Below are 16,414 nucleotides of genomic sequence, written 5' to 3'. Positions count from 1 at the left end.
AGAACAGCTCTAAATTATCTGATGGAAAACTTCATCTTGGCTGGGGACAGCATGTGTTTAGATGCTGTTGCAGGTCCTTGGGGCCACGTTTTCAACACACGTGGTTCATTGGATCTGCTCCCTTCAATCCTAAGTAGTTCAACCTGTGTGTGTGTGTGTGTGTGTGTGTGTGTGTGTGTGTGCGCGCGCATGTGTGTGTGTGTGTGTGTTTCTCATCTTCACACCACCTTTCCTCTGTTGGCATTGGCAATAACTTTGGGAGGCAGTAGAAAGTAATAGATTTGCTTCGATGACATACAGTCTGAGTAAAAATCCCAGTGCTGACTCTTACCAGTTATGTGGCCTTAGAAAATTATTTAACCTCTCTAGGTCAGCTCCCTTAAATGAAAAATGTGGATAATAATGGTCTATATCTCAGGGCGCCTGGGTGGCTCAGTTGGTTAAGTGTCCAACTTCGGCTCAGCCATTCCCGAGTTCCAGCCCCATGTCAGGCTCTGTACTGACAGTTCAGAGCCTGTAGCCTGTTTCAGATTTTGTGTCTCCCTCTCTCTCTGCCCCTCCCCTGCTCGCACTCTGTCTCTCTCTCTCTCAAAAATAAATTAACATTAAAAACTTAAAAAAAAAATAATGGTCTATATCTCATATGAGGACTGAGTAAGATAAAACAAAGCCTTTAACACATTTCTTGGCACATGTTAAGCACTCAAGAAATGTAAGCTCCTACTTTTATGGATGGTGATGTGAGTAAGGGTAGAACAGCTGTGGAAAAAATGAGCAAGATAAAATGCTCCAGGCTCTGGTTTCACTTGACCTAGCACTGTCTGTTTTTCTTCTTCCTCCTAATTAATTTCTTGTGCCTAGTACAGGACATGGCACTGTCCTGTATCCTGCTTATATCCTGGTCCTGCCATTCATTTACTGTTAAGTGGCCTTAGAAAAGCATCGCTTAGAATGGGTCGTGAAGCAGCACATTTCTTGGCTTGACATACAAAAGTGTATTCTTCACCTAGGCCAAGTTGGCTGTGGGTCCAAGGAAGCCACCTTCCTGACAGTAGCCATACAGGCTGCTCACAGTCAGTGCCTCCCAACTGGAAGTGTCCTTGGCAGAGACGGAGGGTGCCCAGGAAGCCGTGCCCTGTCCTGTGTGTGCAGCCAGGGCTTCTTCAGGCAGCCCACAGGCCAGGACGAGTCCCCCTAGCCCTTCCTACTGCTGGGCACCGGGATGGAAATTTGGGAGCATTATAATTGACGAGCATTGCTGTTTCTGCCACCGCTAGTCCTTTAGCCTCTGTGTGCCTCAACTTCCTTATCTACAAAATGGGCTGTCATGAGGATTATCAGCACACAGAGGGGTCCTGGCAGGACACACATGGGACACTAACAAGAATCATTTGGTCCTAGAAGACAGTCAGTGGTGGGACCAGGTGCAGAGTGAAGACGGAGTTAAGAGAACCATTAAGGGATGGTGTCTGAGGCTCAATTCCTTAGAAGCAGGTCAAGCCCAACTTTAAAGCAGAAGGAAGGGAAGCTGGAGATGCAGCCATCCTGAAGACTGAGCAGGGCACATCTGAGAGGGGCTGCAGAGTGGCAAATCGAGACTAACCAGCACAGTACATCATAAACACTCATGAAATCGAAAACACTACATCACCATTCAGCTGGGCTTATAGAGTGGTGGTAAGTGAGCCCACCCCACATTGTCTGGCTTCATTCTCTGGTCTTCCTCTCCCCCTTCATTGAGGCATCTAGTAGAAAAGGTTGTGGGAGGCCCTAGGCTGTAGCACAAATCCGCAGGAACATGTATCTGTGACAACTGCCATAGTCACCACACGTGTGTCTCTCGGATGGTGCTTGGGTCCGGCACTTCTCTTGGCATGGACAGAGCCATTGTATCTCCACTCTACCTCTCTTGGCTCCCTGAGACTCACCTGAGAAGAGTGAGGAATGAACAGGAACCCTAGGAATTCAATCCCCATGGTTTAGAACCTCATCTGCTCTCTCCTGGACTCTTGTAACAGCCTCCTAACTGGCCTCCCTGCTCCGTGCTCCATGCACTCATTCGAATAGTGTTACTCACACTTCAAAAAACACTCAAAGTGGGGCATCTGGTGCCTCAGTTGTGTTAAGCAACCAACTTCAGCTCGGGTCTGATCTCATGGTTTGTGAGTTCGAGCCCCACATCAGGCTCTGTGCTGACAGTAAGGAGCCTGCTTGAGATTCTCTCTCTCCCCTGCCCTCTCATACTTTCTCTCTCTTTCAAAATAAATAAATAAACTTTAAAAAACAAAAATTAAAAACAAACAAAACACTCAGTGTTCCCTCATTCACAAAGAAATAAGCCCAAACCCTTTATCCCGTATGTATGTATGTATTTTTTATTTAGAGAGAGCAAGAGACAGAGCAAGAGTGAACAGGGAAGGGTAGAGGGAGAGAGAGAGAGAGAGAGAATCTTAAAGATTTTTTTTTCCATGTTTATCTCAGATAGAGAGAGAGCAGAGGAGGACTGAGGATCTGAAGCAAGCTACATGCTGACAGCAACTAACCCCGACATGGGGCTCAAACTCACGAACTGAGAGATCATGACCTGAGCCAAAGTCAGATACTCAATGGACTGAACCCCCCAGGTGCCCCGAGAGAGAGACAATCTTAAGTAGGCTCAATGCTCAGTGCGGAGCCCAAACCTCAGTGTGGAGTGCAATTCCATGACCTTGGGATCGTGACCTGAGCCAAAATCAAGAGTCGACTGAGCCACCGAGGCACCCTGAACCCTTCAGCCTATTATCCGAAGCTACCATTCATAGCTACCTCCCACCACAGCTTCCCCTTAGGACTACTGCAATCACACCTACATATTCACAATTTCCTACATATTCCCTTTTGGGGTCTTGGCCCCGGATGGCCCTTCCACGCCCACAGTCACTTGCTGAAGCACAATTCTTCCTCTAAGGGCCACAGCAATACCAACCTACATCAAAGTCCCTCTCTTGATCCTCCTTAGAGAAAAAGTCCATTTTTATCCTCCATGTTCTTGTATGACCGTTGTCCGCCAGATGCTTGTAATTTGTTATGTTTGTCTCCTTTACTAGATTACAAGCATCACCAAAATCATCTCCATTCTGCAGCCTTCTCATGATGCCTGGTGTGGTGTTTTGTGTGCAGTAGATCCTCAATAAGCACTGGTGGACAGGAGGAAATCCGTTTTGAATCTTTTCCGAAAGTAACTCCCACAAAAGCCGGGGAAAGAGAAGTCTCCATTGATAGCCCTTAATTTATTTTTTATTTTATTTTTTTTAATAATGGGGTTTGTTTCTTAAATTTTTAATGTTTTTTGTTTTTTTTTTTTAATTTTTGAGAGAGAGAGCAAGCCAGGGAGGGGCAGAGGGAGAGAGGGAGCGAGAGATACCATGCAGGCTCCACGCCGTCAGCGCAGACTCCCCACGCAGGGCTGGAAGCCACGAACTGGGAGATCATGACCTGAGCCAAAACGAAGAGTTGGGTACTCAGCCCACTGAGCCACCCAGGTGCCCCGATAGAACCTTAATTTAGATAAATCTCTCGCTTAAAAAAATTTCCAAAACCTCAACCTGCTACAACCTGAGGGATATGGAGCCCTAGAAGACATAACTTGTGGGGGAGGGGGTGTTGGTTAATGAGGAGGGGGGTGGGTCTTTGCCCTGCGCCCAGGAGAACTGTTAAAAGAATTTGAAGAGGGCCTGTGTGCTGTTTTTGCTTTAGATTCAAAGTTCTGGAAGGTGGGCAACACAGTGTAGTTCTCTGGGTGACTTGTGACCTCGCATGTCAAAATCAGCGTGGGCAGGGAGACAGAAGGTCTGGCTTTCCCTTTGACGCCTGTCAAGATGGCCTCAGGAAGTTTGCGTGCACAGGACTCGCAGCAGGAGAGGGTGCGCTGCCAGGATCCCTGCTTACCTCTTGCAAGCCTTCTAGCCAACAAATTTATTTGCAAAAATGCCTTCATCTTTATAACTGAGTTGCCAAGGAGGCTTTGCTTCCCTCCAATGCAGTCTGGGAAGCGTGGGCGGCTCCTTGACCTAGAGGGTTCGAAGCCTCAGCCCTTCACTGCTGGGCTCTCTCCTGCGCTCTGGGAAGTTGCGGGTCATTTCCTGCTCGCCTGCCCGCCCCCGCTGGGAGCCAGAACCCGGGGCGAGCACTCCTCCCGCCTCTCCCTTCTGCAAGCAGCAGTTCAGAGGTAATATCCTGTGTTTGTGTAGCCTGTTCCAGCCACGACTTTCCAAAGCCCTTTGCAAACATCAGCTCGTTACTGGGCTTCTCCCTTTTCTCACCATGTCAGGGCAAAGGAGACTGGAAAGGGCACACTGTTTTGTGGAATGGGAAAATTCAAAAATCCGTTTTGAATACAAAATAGAGGATTAAAAGATGGGAAAGGTCAGAAAACCTAAGCTCCTGGTTTCAGAATAAACTTCACTCTGGTTCGAAATCAAAAATTTCCCTTCTTTTAGATTCCAGCCACCTGGCTGCTTTCTTGGGGACATTTCAGTAGGGTGCAATCATGTGAAAACACTGTTACGGGGGCTGTTGCACTGTGTTTGCTAGCCTGTTGATATCACCAGAGACATGACTTGATTTTGTATAGAACAGACTTCATGCATTTATAAGGCTGTTATAATTCTGACTCAGCAGGTAGGAATGAAGCATCAACTACTTTTATATACTTTAACTCACTGATCTTCCTAATAAACTCTCCATTTTACGGATGAAAAACCAAGGCCTCACAGATGATCCAGATCCCTGAATCCACCCACAACTCTTTCCAGAGGGCCATAGGTCTGTATTCTGCTGAATCTGATGGGACACGTGGAAGTCTTTGCAGACCGGACAGGTTCCCGTCTGCTTCTCCTCCTCAATCACTTGTTTCTGGGCTTGGGAACACATAAGTGAACTTCTCCAGCTTCTGGATGCCCTGCCTTGTTCCTTGGCCCTGCCACGTTGAGTGTCTCTAAGATCAAGTCTAGACTTTCATTCTCTCCCTTCAGCCTTTACTCCCTCTGGGCTCTTCCTAACTCAGAAATTCACCTGGCCCTTATCTCAGACTCCATCTGTCCTGCCCAGCACCACCTGCTAAGGCCAAGCTCGGATTACTACACAGACCTACTTGGAGCAGGGACCTGGGGCCCTTCTACAACCTACCAAAACAAGGAAACTCTTCACCATCTGCATTCCCTAATATAACTTCCATCTACCCAAAGCTTAATTCCCACCGTTCCTTTATACACAGCTCACATAACAGCTAGGCTTCTTGCTAGTAGGAGAGACGCTCCAAACCTTGCTAGTCTGTGAGATAATATCCACTTGCACTGTTTCCTCTCCCTGGAATGCCGTTCCCAGCCCCTGTTTCCACCAGTCAAGTCCTAGTCTTTCTTCAAAGCTGATTTCGAATGCTACTTCCCTCATGCAGCCTCCCCTGGTGCCCCGTCCTACATGTCTCCTTTGAATCCCCAAACACTGTTATTTCTCTTAGACTGTTCACCTTATGCTGTCCTGTAGCATAATCCTTGTTTTATCCAAATGCTGCTTGTATTGCAAATTCCTGAAAACAAGTCTGTGTCTCCGTTCTTTCTGGTTCTTCCGCAGTACATAGTGTGGTACTTGACATATAATAGATGTCAAGTAAATGTTTGTTGATTATTACATGGATGAATGTTTGCATTACTAGCCACTCAAATATCTGTTGAAACTGGTTTGCTAACGATCCCCGATCCACGTTCTACTTCTGCAGCTGTAACTTCATCTAAACTGCAGGCTTATATTCCAGATGCCGTGAAGAATGTATATGGTAGTGCCTTACCCTTACCTGGAACACAGCATGTCAAAAACTGAACTGACCATTTCCATCTCCTTTCCTCATCCCCGGGCCCCAGTTTCAATTACTTTTGTCTTTTGCATCTCAAATCCTCCCGGCTTGTACTTTTATGAGAATTACTTCATGTGGGGTTTGATGAGCATCAGAAACTTGATCTGGTAGCCCAGTTCCCAGCACCTAACAGCCACGGATTAATTGGTATCACAAAATTATAGGATGTGAGAGCTCAAAGCAACCTTAGTCCAACCCCTTCATCACAGATGAAGAAACCAAACCCCCAAAGGGATTTGCAAGAACTAGAAGCAGGATTACCACAAGACTCAAATCTTCTCGCTTTTGGCCTAGGTCTCTGTGCTCATTAGATATGACATGACCTTCCTGAGCTCTTTTGTTTCTCCAGGTGCTTCAGGTGGCTATTTTTCAAGTGACTGCATGTTTCAGCAGCTCATTGTCTCTGACTCCCACAGAGCGATATCTGACAGCACAGGCCTTTAGAATCTGTGGCACAGGGCTTAGACAAAGCTGTGCCTTTCCCAGCACAGTCTGCTATACTGCAAAGCTCATTAACTCCGCTCCAGTGTCTGATGAGCCTATTTCTCCAGAAACTTCCTAGCAGTTAGCTGGTAGGAACTTTCCATTACTAACCCAGTGGCAAATTCAGATTCTCTTCATTTTATCTAACATCCCCATACAAAGCTAAAGATAACCCAGGATACTTTAGGGCTTTAAATAGTCAATCAATTCAAAAAAGAGTTATTTAGAACATGATTCGAAATGGCCAAACGTCCATGGAACACAGTTTGCACCTGATGATATGCCCTTGGACTGAATCATCTCAGCTCACAGGCAGTCTCAGAGTGACACTGATTAGAAATTACTCATGTACATCTGCTTTGCTGAGCTAACAGGGGCCAGAGAGCTCTTCCAGCTGGTCTTTCTCTCCCAGGCAGGAAGATGGGAGAGAAATACCATATTGGAGCACCAGCTTCCCACTTTACATATGCGATCTCATTGGATTTCACCCTCTCAGTAACCCCATGGTAGTGTCCTCATTTTACAAATAAAAGAACTGACACATTAAAAGGTATAGTCATTTCTTAGCTGATGTAACCAGAAACAGAGCCAGCCTTCAAGCCCAGCTCTGTCTTGCCTCCAAAGACTAAGCTTTTTCTATTTCACTGGTGGCTTCCTTCCTCCCTCCCTCCCTTCCTTTTTTTCCCCTCCTCCAAAGGAGGAAAAAGCCATATGTTTTTTTCAACTGAAATGGTACACAAACCTGAATACATAAAGTATGTAAAAGCAGAGATGCCTTGCTTTATTTATAACTGCCAAAAACTGGAAACACCCCAAATGACCATCAACAGGTGAATAAAGAAGCAAACTGTGGTACATCCATTCAATGGAATATAACTCAGCAATAAAAAGTAAATGAAGTACTGATACACACAGATCAATGGTGAATCTCAAAATAATTATGCTGAGTGAAAGAAGCCAGAAACAAAAGAGTCTATACTGTATGATTCCACTTACATGGAAATTTAGAAAAGGCAGAATGGATCTATAAAGACAGAAAGCAGATCAGTGGTTGCCTGGGGCAGGGGCCAGAGTGCTTACTGCAAAGTGGCTGAGGGAACCTTGGTTCATTTTGGGGATAATGGAAATGGTTCTGTATGTTGATTGTGGTGGTGATATACATATTTGTTAAAACTCATCAGACTTTACACTTAAAATGGTACAATTTATCATGTGTAAATTATACTCCAATGACACTGATTTGTCTTTCCTTTTATCTTTTTAAAAAATCTTTTTTAATGTTTATTTATTTCAGAGAGGGAGAGAGAGAGAGAGAGAGAGAGAGAGAGAGAGAGAGAGAGAGAGAACGTGAGCAGGGGAGGGGCAGAGAGAAAGGGAGACACAGAAAATGAAGCAGGCTCCAGGCTCTGAGCTGTCTGCACAGAGCCTGATATGGGACTTGAACTGTGAGATCATGACCTGAGCCAAAGTCAGATGCTTAACTGAGGCACCCAGGCTCCCCTCATTTATCTTCTTAAAAGCAGAATTGCTGGGGCACCTGGGTGGCTCATTTGGTTGTTAGATTCTCGGTTTTGGTTCAGGTCATGATCTCACAGTTCATGAGGCTTCGAGCATCGCATTGGGCTCTGTGTTGACAGTGCAGAACCTGCTTGGGATTCTCTCTCTTTCCTCTGCCCTCCCCGACTTGCACGGTCTCTTTCAAAATAAATAAATAAACTTAAAAAAAAAATTAAAAATAAAAGCAGAATTGTTTTAGTCAATTGAGCAATGAATGGATTTAATTGCTTTAATTGCTCAATCTACCTCACCCCTCCACCCCTTCAGTGACCCTGTGACCTTCCAAAGGGACCCTGGGAGTACCCTGTGGAAATTTACACCTTCAGGAAGCTGTTTGACCACATTAAGCTGCCTCACACAGTCACAAATATTGCCAGGCCATCCTGGCTTTGTAAATGGCATAAGATCAGCTCATTTTCAAGAAAACCACCTCAGCATTCTTACTGAGGACTGGCTGCATAGTTCAACTAATTAATCACGAGACATCTTTGGCAAGAAAAGGCTTCCAGACCAGTTATATTCTCTGTGCTTTGAAAAGAATAATGCAGAATTAGGAGTCAATAGATGAAACTGAGGAATGTTACCAGCATGAATGAGTGTGTATATGTGTGTGGTGTGTGTGTGATAGAGATAAATTTGCTTCATACCACCTAGATGCAGAAAACGTTGTTTTATTTTCCTAAATCAAACTACATCCACTCCCAGTCTCCACTGACTAGAATGATAGGATACACTGTGTCTATTTTTATTGTCTCAAGGCCATGCAGGAGTCCTGGGGTGTTTATCAATCCAGAGGATTTGAGGAAGTAGCTCTGTCCTTGAGTCCACCCAGCCAGGTGTCCAGTGCCCAGCCTCTAGCTGTCTATTTCAAAGGTCGGTGGCTCTGATGCCCAGCCGGGCACGGGGACCTTGTACCAAGCCTCCAAATGGACACATCTAGTATTCTGCCATCTTGAAATCAGGCCCCCAAGGAGTGCTGGGTGCAGGAGGTCTTGGTCACTGCTACCTCCAGTGGCCTCAATGCCCCTTCCTTCTCTCAGAGTGGAGAACTCTCCCTTCCCCACCTCCTACCCTTCCTACCTCCCTCCCCCAGCCAGGCTCTCTCTTCTGGTCCCTGGAAACTTCCTCCTCCATAAGGAGCAGATAAAGGAGGCTTTTTTGCTCCTCCTCAGTCAATCCACAGCAGGAAAAGAAAGCCAAGACAGGAATTAGTTTCTTTATTAATAACTGTGTATGCGAGATTGTATTTATATTTATGTCAGATAAGTTAAAAAACAAAATTCAGCCGAGTGCCTTTGAAGATCTAATTGGCTTTTTCAAGCCATTCATGGGTGGGGCAGCATCCTACCTGCAAGTAGAAGGGAGCTCCGGAGACGGTATATGACGCGGAAGGTTTTTATAGGAAGGAGGGTGGGGTGAGGGGGTCATCAGCTACAGAAAAGAAAGTTTCAGGCAAGCTCACTTTCTTCTAGGGGAAACAACAGGGGGAGCTATCACACACCTCATCTCCTTTTGGGGGATGGAGGAGGCCTATGTGACAGATTACCTCACTGATGCCGACCAGAAAATTCCTGACTACATTCCTGGAAGAGTTTAAAAGTGCAATTAGGTTGGGTAGGAAGCTCTGGTTTGGTGACTTGGTCTAAGTGATGCTGAGAGAGGACTTTAACTGCCTCCATCTTGACCTCAGTCTGTTCTTTGTAACTGATTAAGTTCTTTCCAGCTTATCTCTTAAGTCAGGCAAAGGACCCAGCGGGCAAAGCATCCCGTGATGGGGACGAAACTACCCCTCAAGCAATCAGGACTGCCTGAGCCATCAAGACCCCACGTGATTGACTCCAAGACAAGGATCAACAGACATGATCTTCACTGCCCACCTGCACGTACCCACCGACATTTGTCCCACATTTTCCTTATATAAACCTGGAAGTATTTTCAGCACTTGGGAGAAGTCTTTGAGACGCTAGTCCACTGTCTTTCCAGTGTTGAGCTCATGGAAATACATTCCCTTCTGGCTTCACCACCAATTGTCTCTTTGACTTTGGTGAGTGAGTGGCTGAATCTTCTGTTTGGGACCACCCCCCCCCCCCTCCCTGAGCCAGGTGTTCTTGTACCGTTAGGCCCTGGTTATGCCATCTGGGGCCTGTGATCTTCTTTCTCACAGATCCATGAGGTAAAAAATCATGTTGGTCTCATTCACAGTTGTATCCCCTGCACTCAGCCTGAGACAGTATAGGTGATTGGATATTCATGAGTGAATGAGTGAATAGTGTTGAAAAAACAAAGACTACAGGACAAGATGGAGTCACTTGCCCCCAAGACAGCAAACCAAGACTTAACCACACTGTCAACTTCAGCTTCTCCAGGAATGGAATTTTAAACCAATCAACCTGGAATTTTTCTGGTCAGTACCAATGAGGTAATCTGTCACGTGGGCTCCTTTCATCACCCCCAAAGGAAAATGAGGTATGCTACCTAAGACCCCCCTCTTCCCTTCCCTTAAGAGAAGATGACTTTGCCTGAAACAATCCTTTCTTTTATTTTGCTGTTAACACTTTGCCCCACCTTCTTTCCCATAAAAACCTTCTATTTTGTACAACGCCTTGGGAGCTCCCCTCTGCTTGCTAGATGGGATGCACCCGATTTGTGAATCACTGGAAAAAGCCAATTAAATCTTCACATGTACTTGGTTGAGTTTTGTTTTTAAACAATAGGAAATGGCCGGAAGGACACACTCCGCACTAGAATTGTTTGGTTAGGAAATGGAGTTCTGCGGAGCACTATCATTCCTATTTATACTTCCTGTATTGTTTGCATTGCATAAAATTGTGTTGAGTGACTGTCATGTTTACATAGTTTGTATTAGTAAGCTTTTCAGAGCAAATAAGAAGCACACGTAAAGGTTTTCTTTTGATGCTGTTAATAAGAGGGCAGCTGTTTGGCACCGTAGTTCGCATGTGGTAGGGTTACACTTTGGGGTGAGAAAATGTTGATGATTATATTAGGCCAGATTCGGAAAGGTCAGAGTTTGGTTAAACATCACTAGACATGTGACTCTCAGCTGAGCGGGTGACTGGTTTCTCAGAACATGACTTCATCTTTTCTGAATTTAATGAGACAACTTCTTAAGCATTTTGTCAGGAATAAATGATATCCCCAGGAGATGTGAATTCTATCAATAGGGACTATCCTTCTTCCAGACCAGGTTGAGAACAATTCTTCCTTTACATTCGTGAGGCTTTAGATGCCCTGTGGGAGTTGGGAGGAAAAAGAAAAAGAATATGGGAACTAAAATCCAAGGAGCCTCCCGGGAGGCTAAGGTACTTAGTCATGAAGCATTTTATTTCCTCTTCACTCCGGAGACTACAGTTAGGGAAGATCTTTGGTTTCTCTGAACCGCGCCTCCCCCCCCCCCCCCAAGAAAAACACTGCTGGAGAACCAGGAACAGAGATGCAACTAATCAGACCTGGAAGGACACAGAAGTAGCTCCCCACCTTCCACCCCAGTATTCACTGGAATTACCCGAGGAACTTTCCTCAGAGTATCAGGACTTTAGCTCAGACCAGTAAAATCAGAATCTCTGGGTGAGTCCAACAGTCTATATATTTTTAACATCAGTGGTTCTCCAACTCCAGCATGTGCCAAAATCATCTATAGGGCTTTTCAAACACGGGGGTTACCTGGGTGGCTCAGTCAGTTAAGCATCTGACTTGGGCTCAGGTCATGATCTCACGGTTCGTGAGCTCAAGCCCTGCGTGGGGCTCTGTGCTGACAGCTCGGAGACTGGAGCCTGCTTTGGATTCTGTGTCTCCTCTCTCTCTGCCCTTCCCCTGTTCACACTCTCTTTAAAAAATAAATAAACATGAAAAAAACAAAAACACAGGTTGCTAGGCCACTCCCAGGGTCTCTGATTCATAGGTCCAGGGTGGGCCCTGAGAATTGACATTGCAATAATGTTCGCAGGTGACGCTGATTAGAAGATTCTAACAGTCACTCAAAGTCAAGAACTGGCATCGAGCATCCTTCTCTACTTGGGCTTCCACATCAAGTGTCATCTTGACACTTGTTAAAACTATAGACCCTGACATAACTAAATTGACATGGGTCAGGAAATTATTTGCTTATACCATGAGGAATCTTTACTGACATTGGACTGGACTGCTCCAAGAACAAAAAAGAAAAGCTTACCCCATGGTTGCTCATGACTGCACATTGCGCATAGGATGCTCACTGAGAGACAAAGGCACACACAGGGGAGGAGAGTGCAGTCCAGACAGAATTAGGGGAGTCTAGGGCAAGTGGGTGTGTTCGTGGGCCACAGGCCATATGGCCAGCCCAAAAGGAAACATGAAGCTTTGGTAAATTTACTGAGTGAGATGAGATTCTTTGTTGATGTTCCCCATCATTCTGAGAGCAGTGGTTATGGCAGAGCAAGCAGGGCCAGGACAAGAGGAGGCAGGCAAGGCACCTGTCTTAGGCACAACACTGAGCTGAATGCCAAAAAAAATAGTTTATACAAATAATTCATATTTAAATTTTTAATTCTTAAATAATTATGGATTCACATGAAGTTCCAAACAATGGTATTCCCCCAAAGTGGACATATAGCTATAGTACAATAACAAAACCAGGAAAATGACACCAAAGTGATGGTGTTTTGGGGTGATGGCAGGATTCAGAGCCAAAGGCCAAGAAAGAAATTTTTAAAGATGTCTTTGGTGCAAAAAGATGATTTTATTAAAGCACAGGGACAGGACCTGTGGGCAGAAAGAGCTCCACTGGGGTTATGAAGAGTGACTGCTTATATACTGTGGAGTTGGGGGAAGTAAAGTCAAGAGAAAGTTTCTTAAAGGGATTTCCATATGCTAAAGAGGATTTACAGATTACTTGCAGCCTAGCTATTGTCAGACTAAAGTTGTTTTTCCCCTCTAGCAAAGCATTATCATTAAGATAGTAGGGAGTTCCTTGAGATTAGGCTATTGGCGAGATATTTGTAAACTGATGGAAACTGTATCAGTTTAACCTTTTGTTTTCTGTCCTTTCCTTTGTTCTTGGGCAACCAGGAGTTCCTGAGGAATAGCACACATAGTCCTCATCTTGTCTTATGGTCCCTCATCAAAAACATTACTGCTGGGGTGCCTGGGTGGCTCAGTGGGTTGAGCATCCAACTTCAGCTCAGGTCAAGCCCTGTGTCAGGCTCTTTGCTGACAGCTCAGAGCCTGGAACCTGCTTCAGATTCTATGTCTTCCTCTCTCTCCCCCCCTCCCCCACTTGTGCTCTCTTTCTCTCTCTCTCTCAAAAATAAATATTTAAAAAAACCATTACTGCTAACTAGAGTATAGATGGCCATTTTTTAACCTTTAACGTGTGTGTGTGTATAGTTGAATGCAATTTAAGATGAGTAATATTTTTATTTTTAATTTTTGAGAGAGAGAGAGAGAGAGAGAAAGAGCAAGCCAGGGAGGGAGGGTGAGAAAGAGAGGGAGAGAGAATCCCAAGCAGGCTCCATGCTGTCAGTGCAGAGGCCACTGTGGAGCTTGAACTCCCAAACTGTGAGATCATGACCTGAGCCAAAACCAAGATTGAGTCACCCAGGAACCCCATTAAATGAGTAAATTTTAATGCAATAATTCTAAAGCCCAAAATCAATGAAAAACATCCATGATGAGAAAAATATCAAAACTTTATATAAAGACAGGATCTGTAAAAGCTCTGCTAACCACATTGGAGCCTGGGGCAAAAGGAAAAGATTAGTAACATTTTGTTCATCATGGATTTTTTCCATTAATTTTGATTTTTTAACTAATTGCGTTAAGAGGTTCTTTATATTGCCTGCTGAGTTCTTGGGGGCCCCTTAGAGTTTGTGTCTGGGGCAAGTGCCTTGCTCTCCTCACCCTGCTGCCCAGCCCTTAGCGAGCATGCACAATGGCTGTGCTCTGTGCAGGGCTTGCTGAACGCAGGAGAAGACGAAAAGAGTCCCTTCCTGCTGCTCTTCTCTGCCTCCATCTGCTCTGCTTTTGGGGCTGAGCCCAGTGGCGCTAACACTTTGATTTCAGCACTAATTATGTGCTGCAAGGCACAGGGCTTCCTTCTTGGGGCCAGACGGGTCTCAGCAGTCAGCAGCTCTGGCTCTTCCCTTTAACGTCCAAGCCTCCCCTGGAGCAGAGCACAGCCCTGCACCAGGCTAAGCCAGCACCGGCTGGCCAAGTGAGGACAGCCCTATCCCTTTACCTCTCCTCCTCCCTCCTTCTCTTCCCTGACCGGTATGAAATCACAGACCCTTCCCTAAGAGCAGGCTCCCTATCCACTTTAGCGCCGGGGGTGGGAGTACACAGGGCAGTCTTCACTTTGAGTGAAATGAAGGCTGAAGCATGTGACCAACACGTTCGGCTGAGCATTCTCATTTCTGAACACCTATAGTGACCAGAGAGCTGTCTTTTATTTAAGAGTCAGCAGAGAAGTCAGGGGTCTGCCCAATTTCCCCTCCAAGGCCAAGGACAATTTCCCCTAAAAGAATACATTTAAAAGGACAATGGGAGAGAAAACCAAGTTTTTCTGAGCACATCCCATGTGTCAGCAGTAAACAAAAGGTTTCAATATAATGGTGTTAAGAGCTAAATACTAAAAAATAAGTACATTAAAAAGTAGTTCTCAGGGCACCGGGGTGGCTCAGTTGGTTAAGGGTCTGACTCTTGGTTTCGGTTCAGGTCATGATCTCGCAGTTTCATGAGTTCGAGCCCTGCTTGCTGTGGGCAAAGCGCTATCCTGGAACTCCAAGTATTTCTATCATGTAATCTGTGACCTGCGGGGCTGGCACCCCAAGGAAAGAAGACCACCACAGACAGGAATAGCTCTGACACCGGCTTGACCCCAACAGCTGTCCATCAGGGGACACACCTGCTGCTGAGGAAAGCGCTGGCAGCAAGTTTGCACTCTGACAGGGCGTGGAGTGCTGCCAGGGAAAGGGCTCATGCTTCTTTCGGCTATTTATTGGGACACAATTTATTTTTAAATCCAAATGACACAGAATGTGGGGAGGAATCACAAGGGGAAGAATTGAAACCGATGGAGTCACTGTCTTCCCACAAGAATGTGGCCAAGTCTCTTAACCAATATTCATCCAGTAGAAGCCAGAAAGAGGCTTATTCTCCAGTCATCTTGGCCTGACCCCACCCAGCCACTCTTTCCAGAACCCCTCCCTTCTGAAGGCATCCCTCTTACGCTGATGCCCCATGACCAACACAAGAGGATGTGAATAGGACATCCCCAGAATTCTGAGTGAATTCAAAAAGAATCTAAAGGCAATTATAAAAGTTCCTATCTGAGAACCCCAGACGTTCTGTTCTGGAAATGCCTGACTGGCGATTTATATGAAAGTGCATCTGTTGTATTGAACTCTGTAAGAAAAAAAGAAAGATGGGGCGCCTGGGTGGCTCGGTCGGTTAAGCGTCCGACTTCGGCTCAGGTCATGATCTCAGGGCCCGTGAGTTCGAGCCCCGCATCGGGCTCTGTGCTGACCGTTCAGCACAGAGCTCAGCACAGGCTCAGAGCCTGCAGCCTGTTTCAGATTCTGCATCTCCCTCTCTCTGACCCTCCCCTGCTCGTGCTCTGTCTCTCTCTGTCTCAAAAATAAATAAACGTTAAAAAAAAATTTTTTTTAAAGAAAAAAAAGAAAGAGCTGGAGGGATGGGTCAGCCTGAAGTCCTCAAAAAGGAGGGTAAAGGGCCAGCTCTGTGCAGGGAGAAGGTGCCTTAATCAGCCAACAGGAGGAGTGTGGTGGTTTTGGCAGGTAGAACCGCATAATAAAGCTCACCAGTTGGCTTCCAGGACAGAAACCACAGGCCTTTTACATTAGTTTCCTGTGGCTGCCATAACAAATGGCCACAAACTAGGTGGCTTAACAATGCCTTCTCGCATTCTGGCACAGCTGTAGAAGCTACAAGTCAGAAATCCAAGTGTTAGCAGGGCTGTTTTCCCCCAGGGGAGGCTCCTGCCTTCCTCTTCCCCTTTCTGGTGGTTTTAGGTATTCCCTGGCTTGTAGCTGCGTCCTTCCCATCTGCGTCTGATTCTTTCCCGTCTCTCTGTGTGACCTTGCCTCTTCTTACCAAGACACAAACTTTAGGGGGCGCTTAGGTGGCTCAGTCGGTTAAGCAGCCAACTTAGGCTCAGGTCATGATCTCAGTTTGTGGGTTCGAGCCCCATGTTGGGTCCCAACAGCTCAGAGCCTGGAGCCTGCTTCAGATTGTGTGTCTCCCTGTCTCTCTGCCCTCCCCCCACTTGTGCGTGTGCGTGTGCGTGTGTGTGTGTGTGCGCTCTCTCTCTCTCTCTCTCTCTCTCTCTCTCTCTCAAAAATAAATAAATAAACTTAAAAACAAAAAGACACAAACTTTGGATGTAGGGCCTATTCTAATCCAGTATGACCTCATTTTAACTTAACTAATCACATCTGGAAAGACTCCTTTTCCCAACAAGTTCATGTCCTG

The sequence above is a fragment of the Puma concolor genome, chromosome B1, assembly GCF_028749965.1.
Source record: "Puma concolor isolate L17-30 chromosome B1, mPumCon1.1.hap2, whole genome shotgun sequence".
Lineage (NCBI taxonomy): Eukaryota > Metazoa > Chordata > Mammalia > Carnivora > Felidae > Puma > Puma concolor.
The sequence above is the reverse complement of the archived record's forward strand: the minus strand, read 5'-3'. Positions refer to the sequence as shown.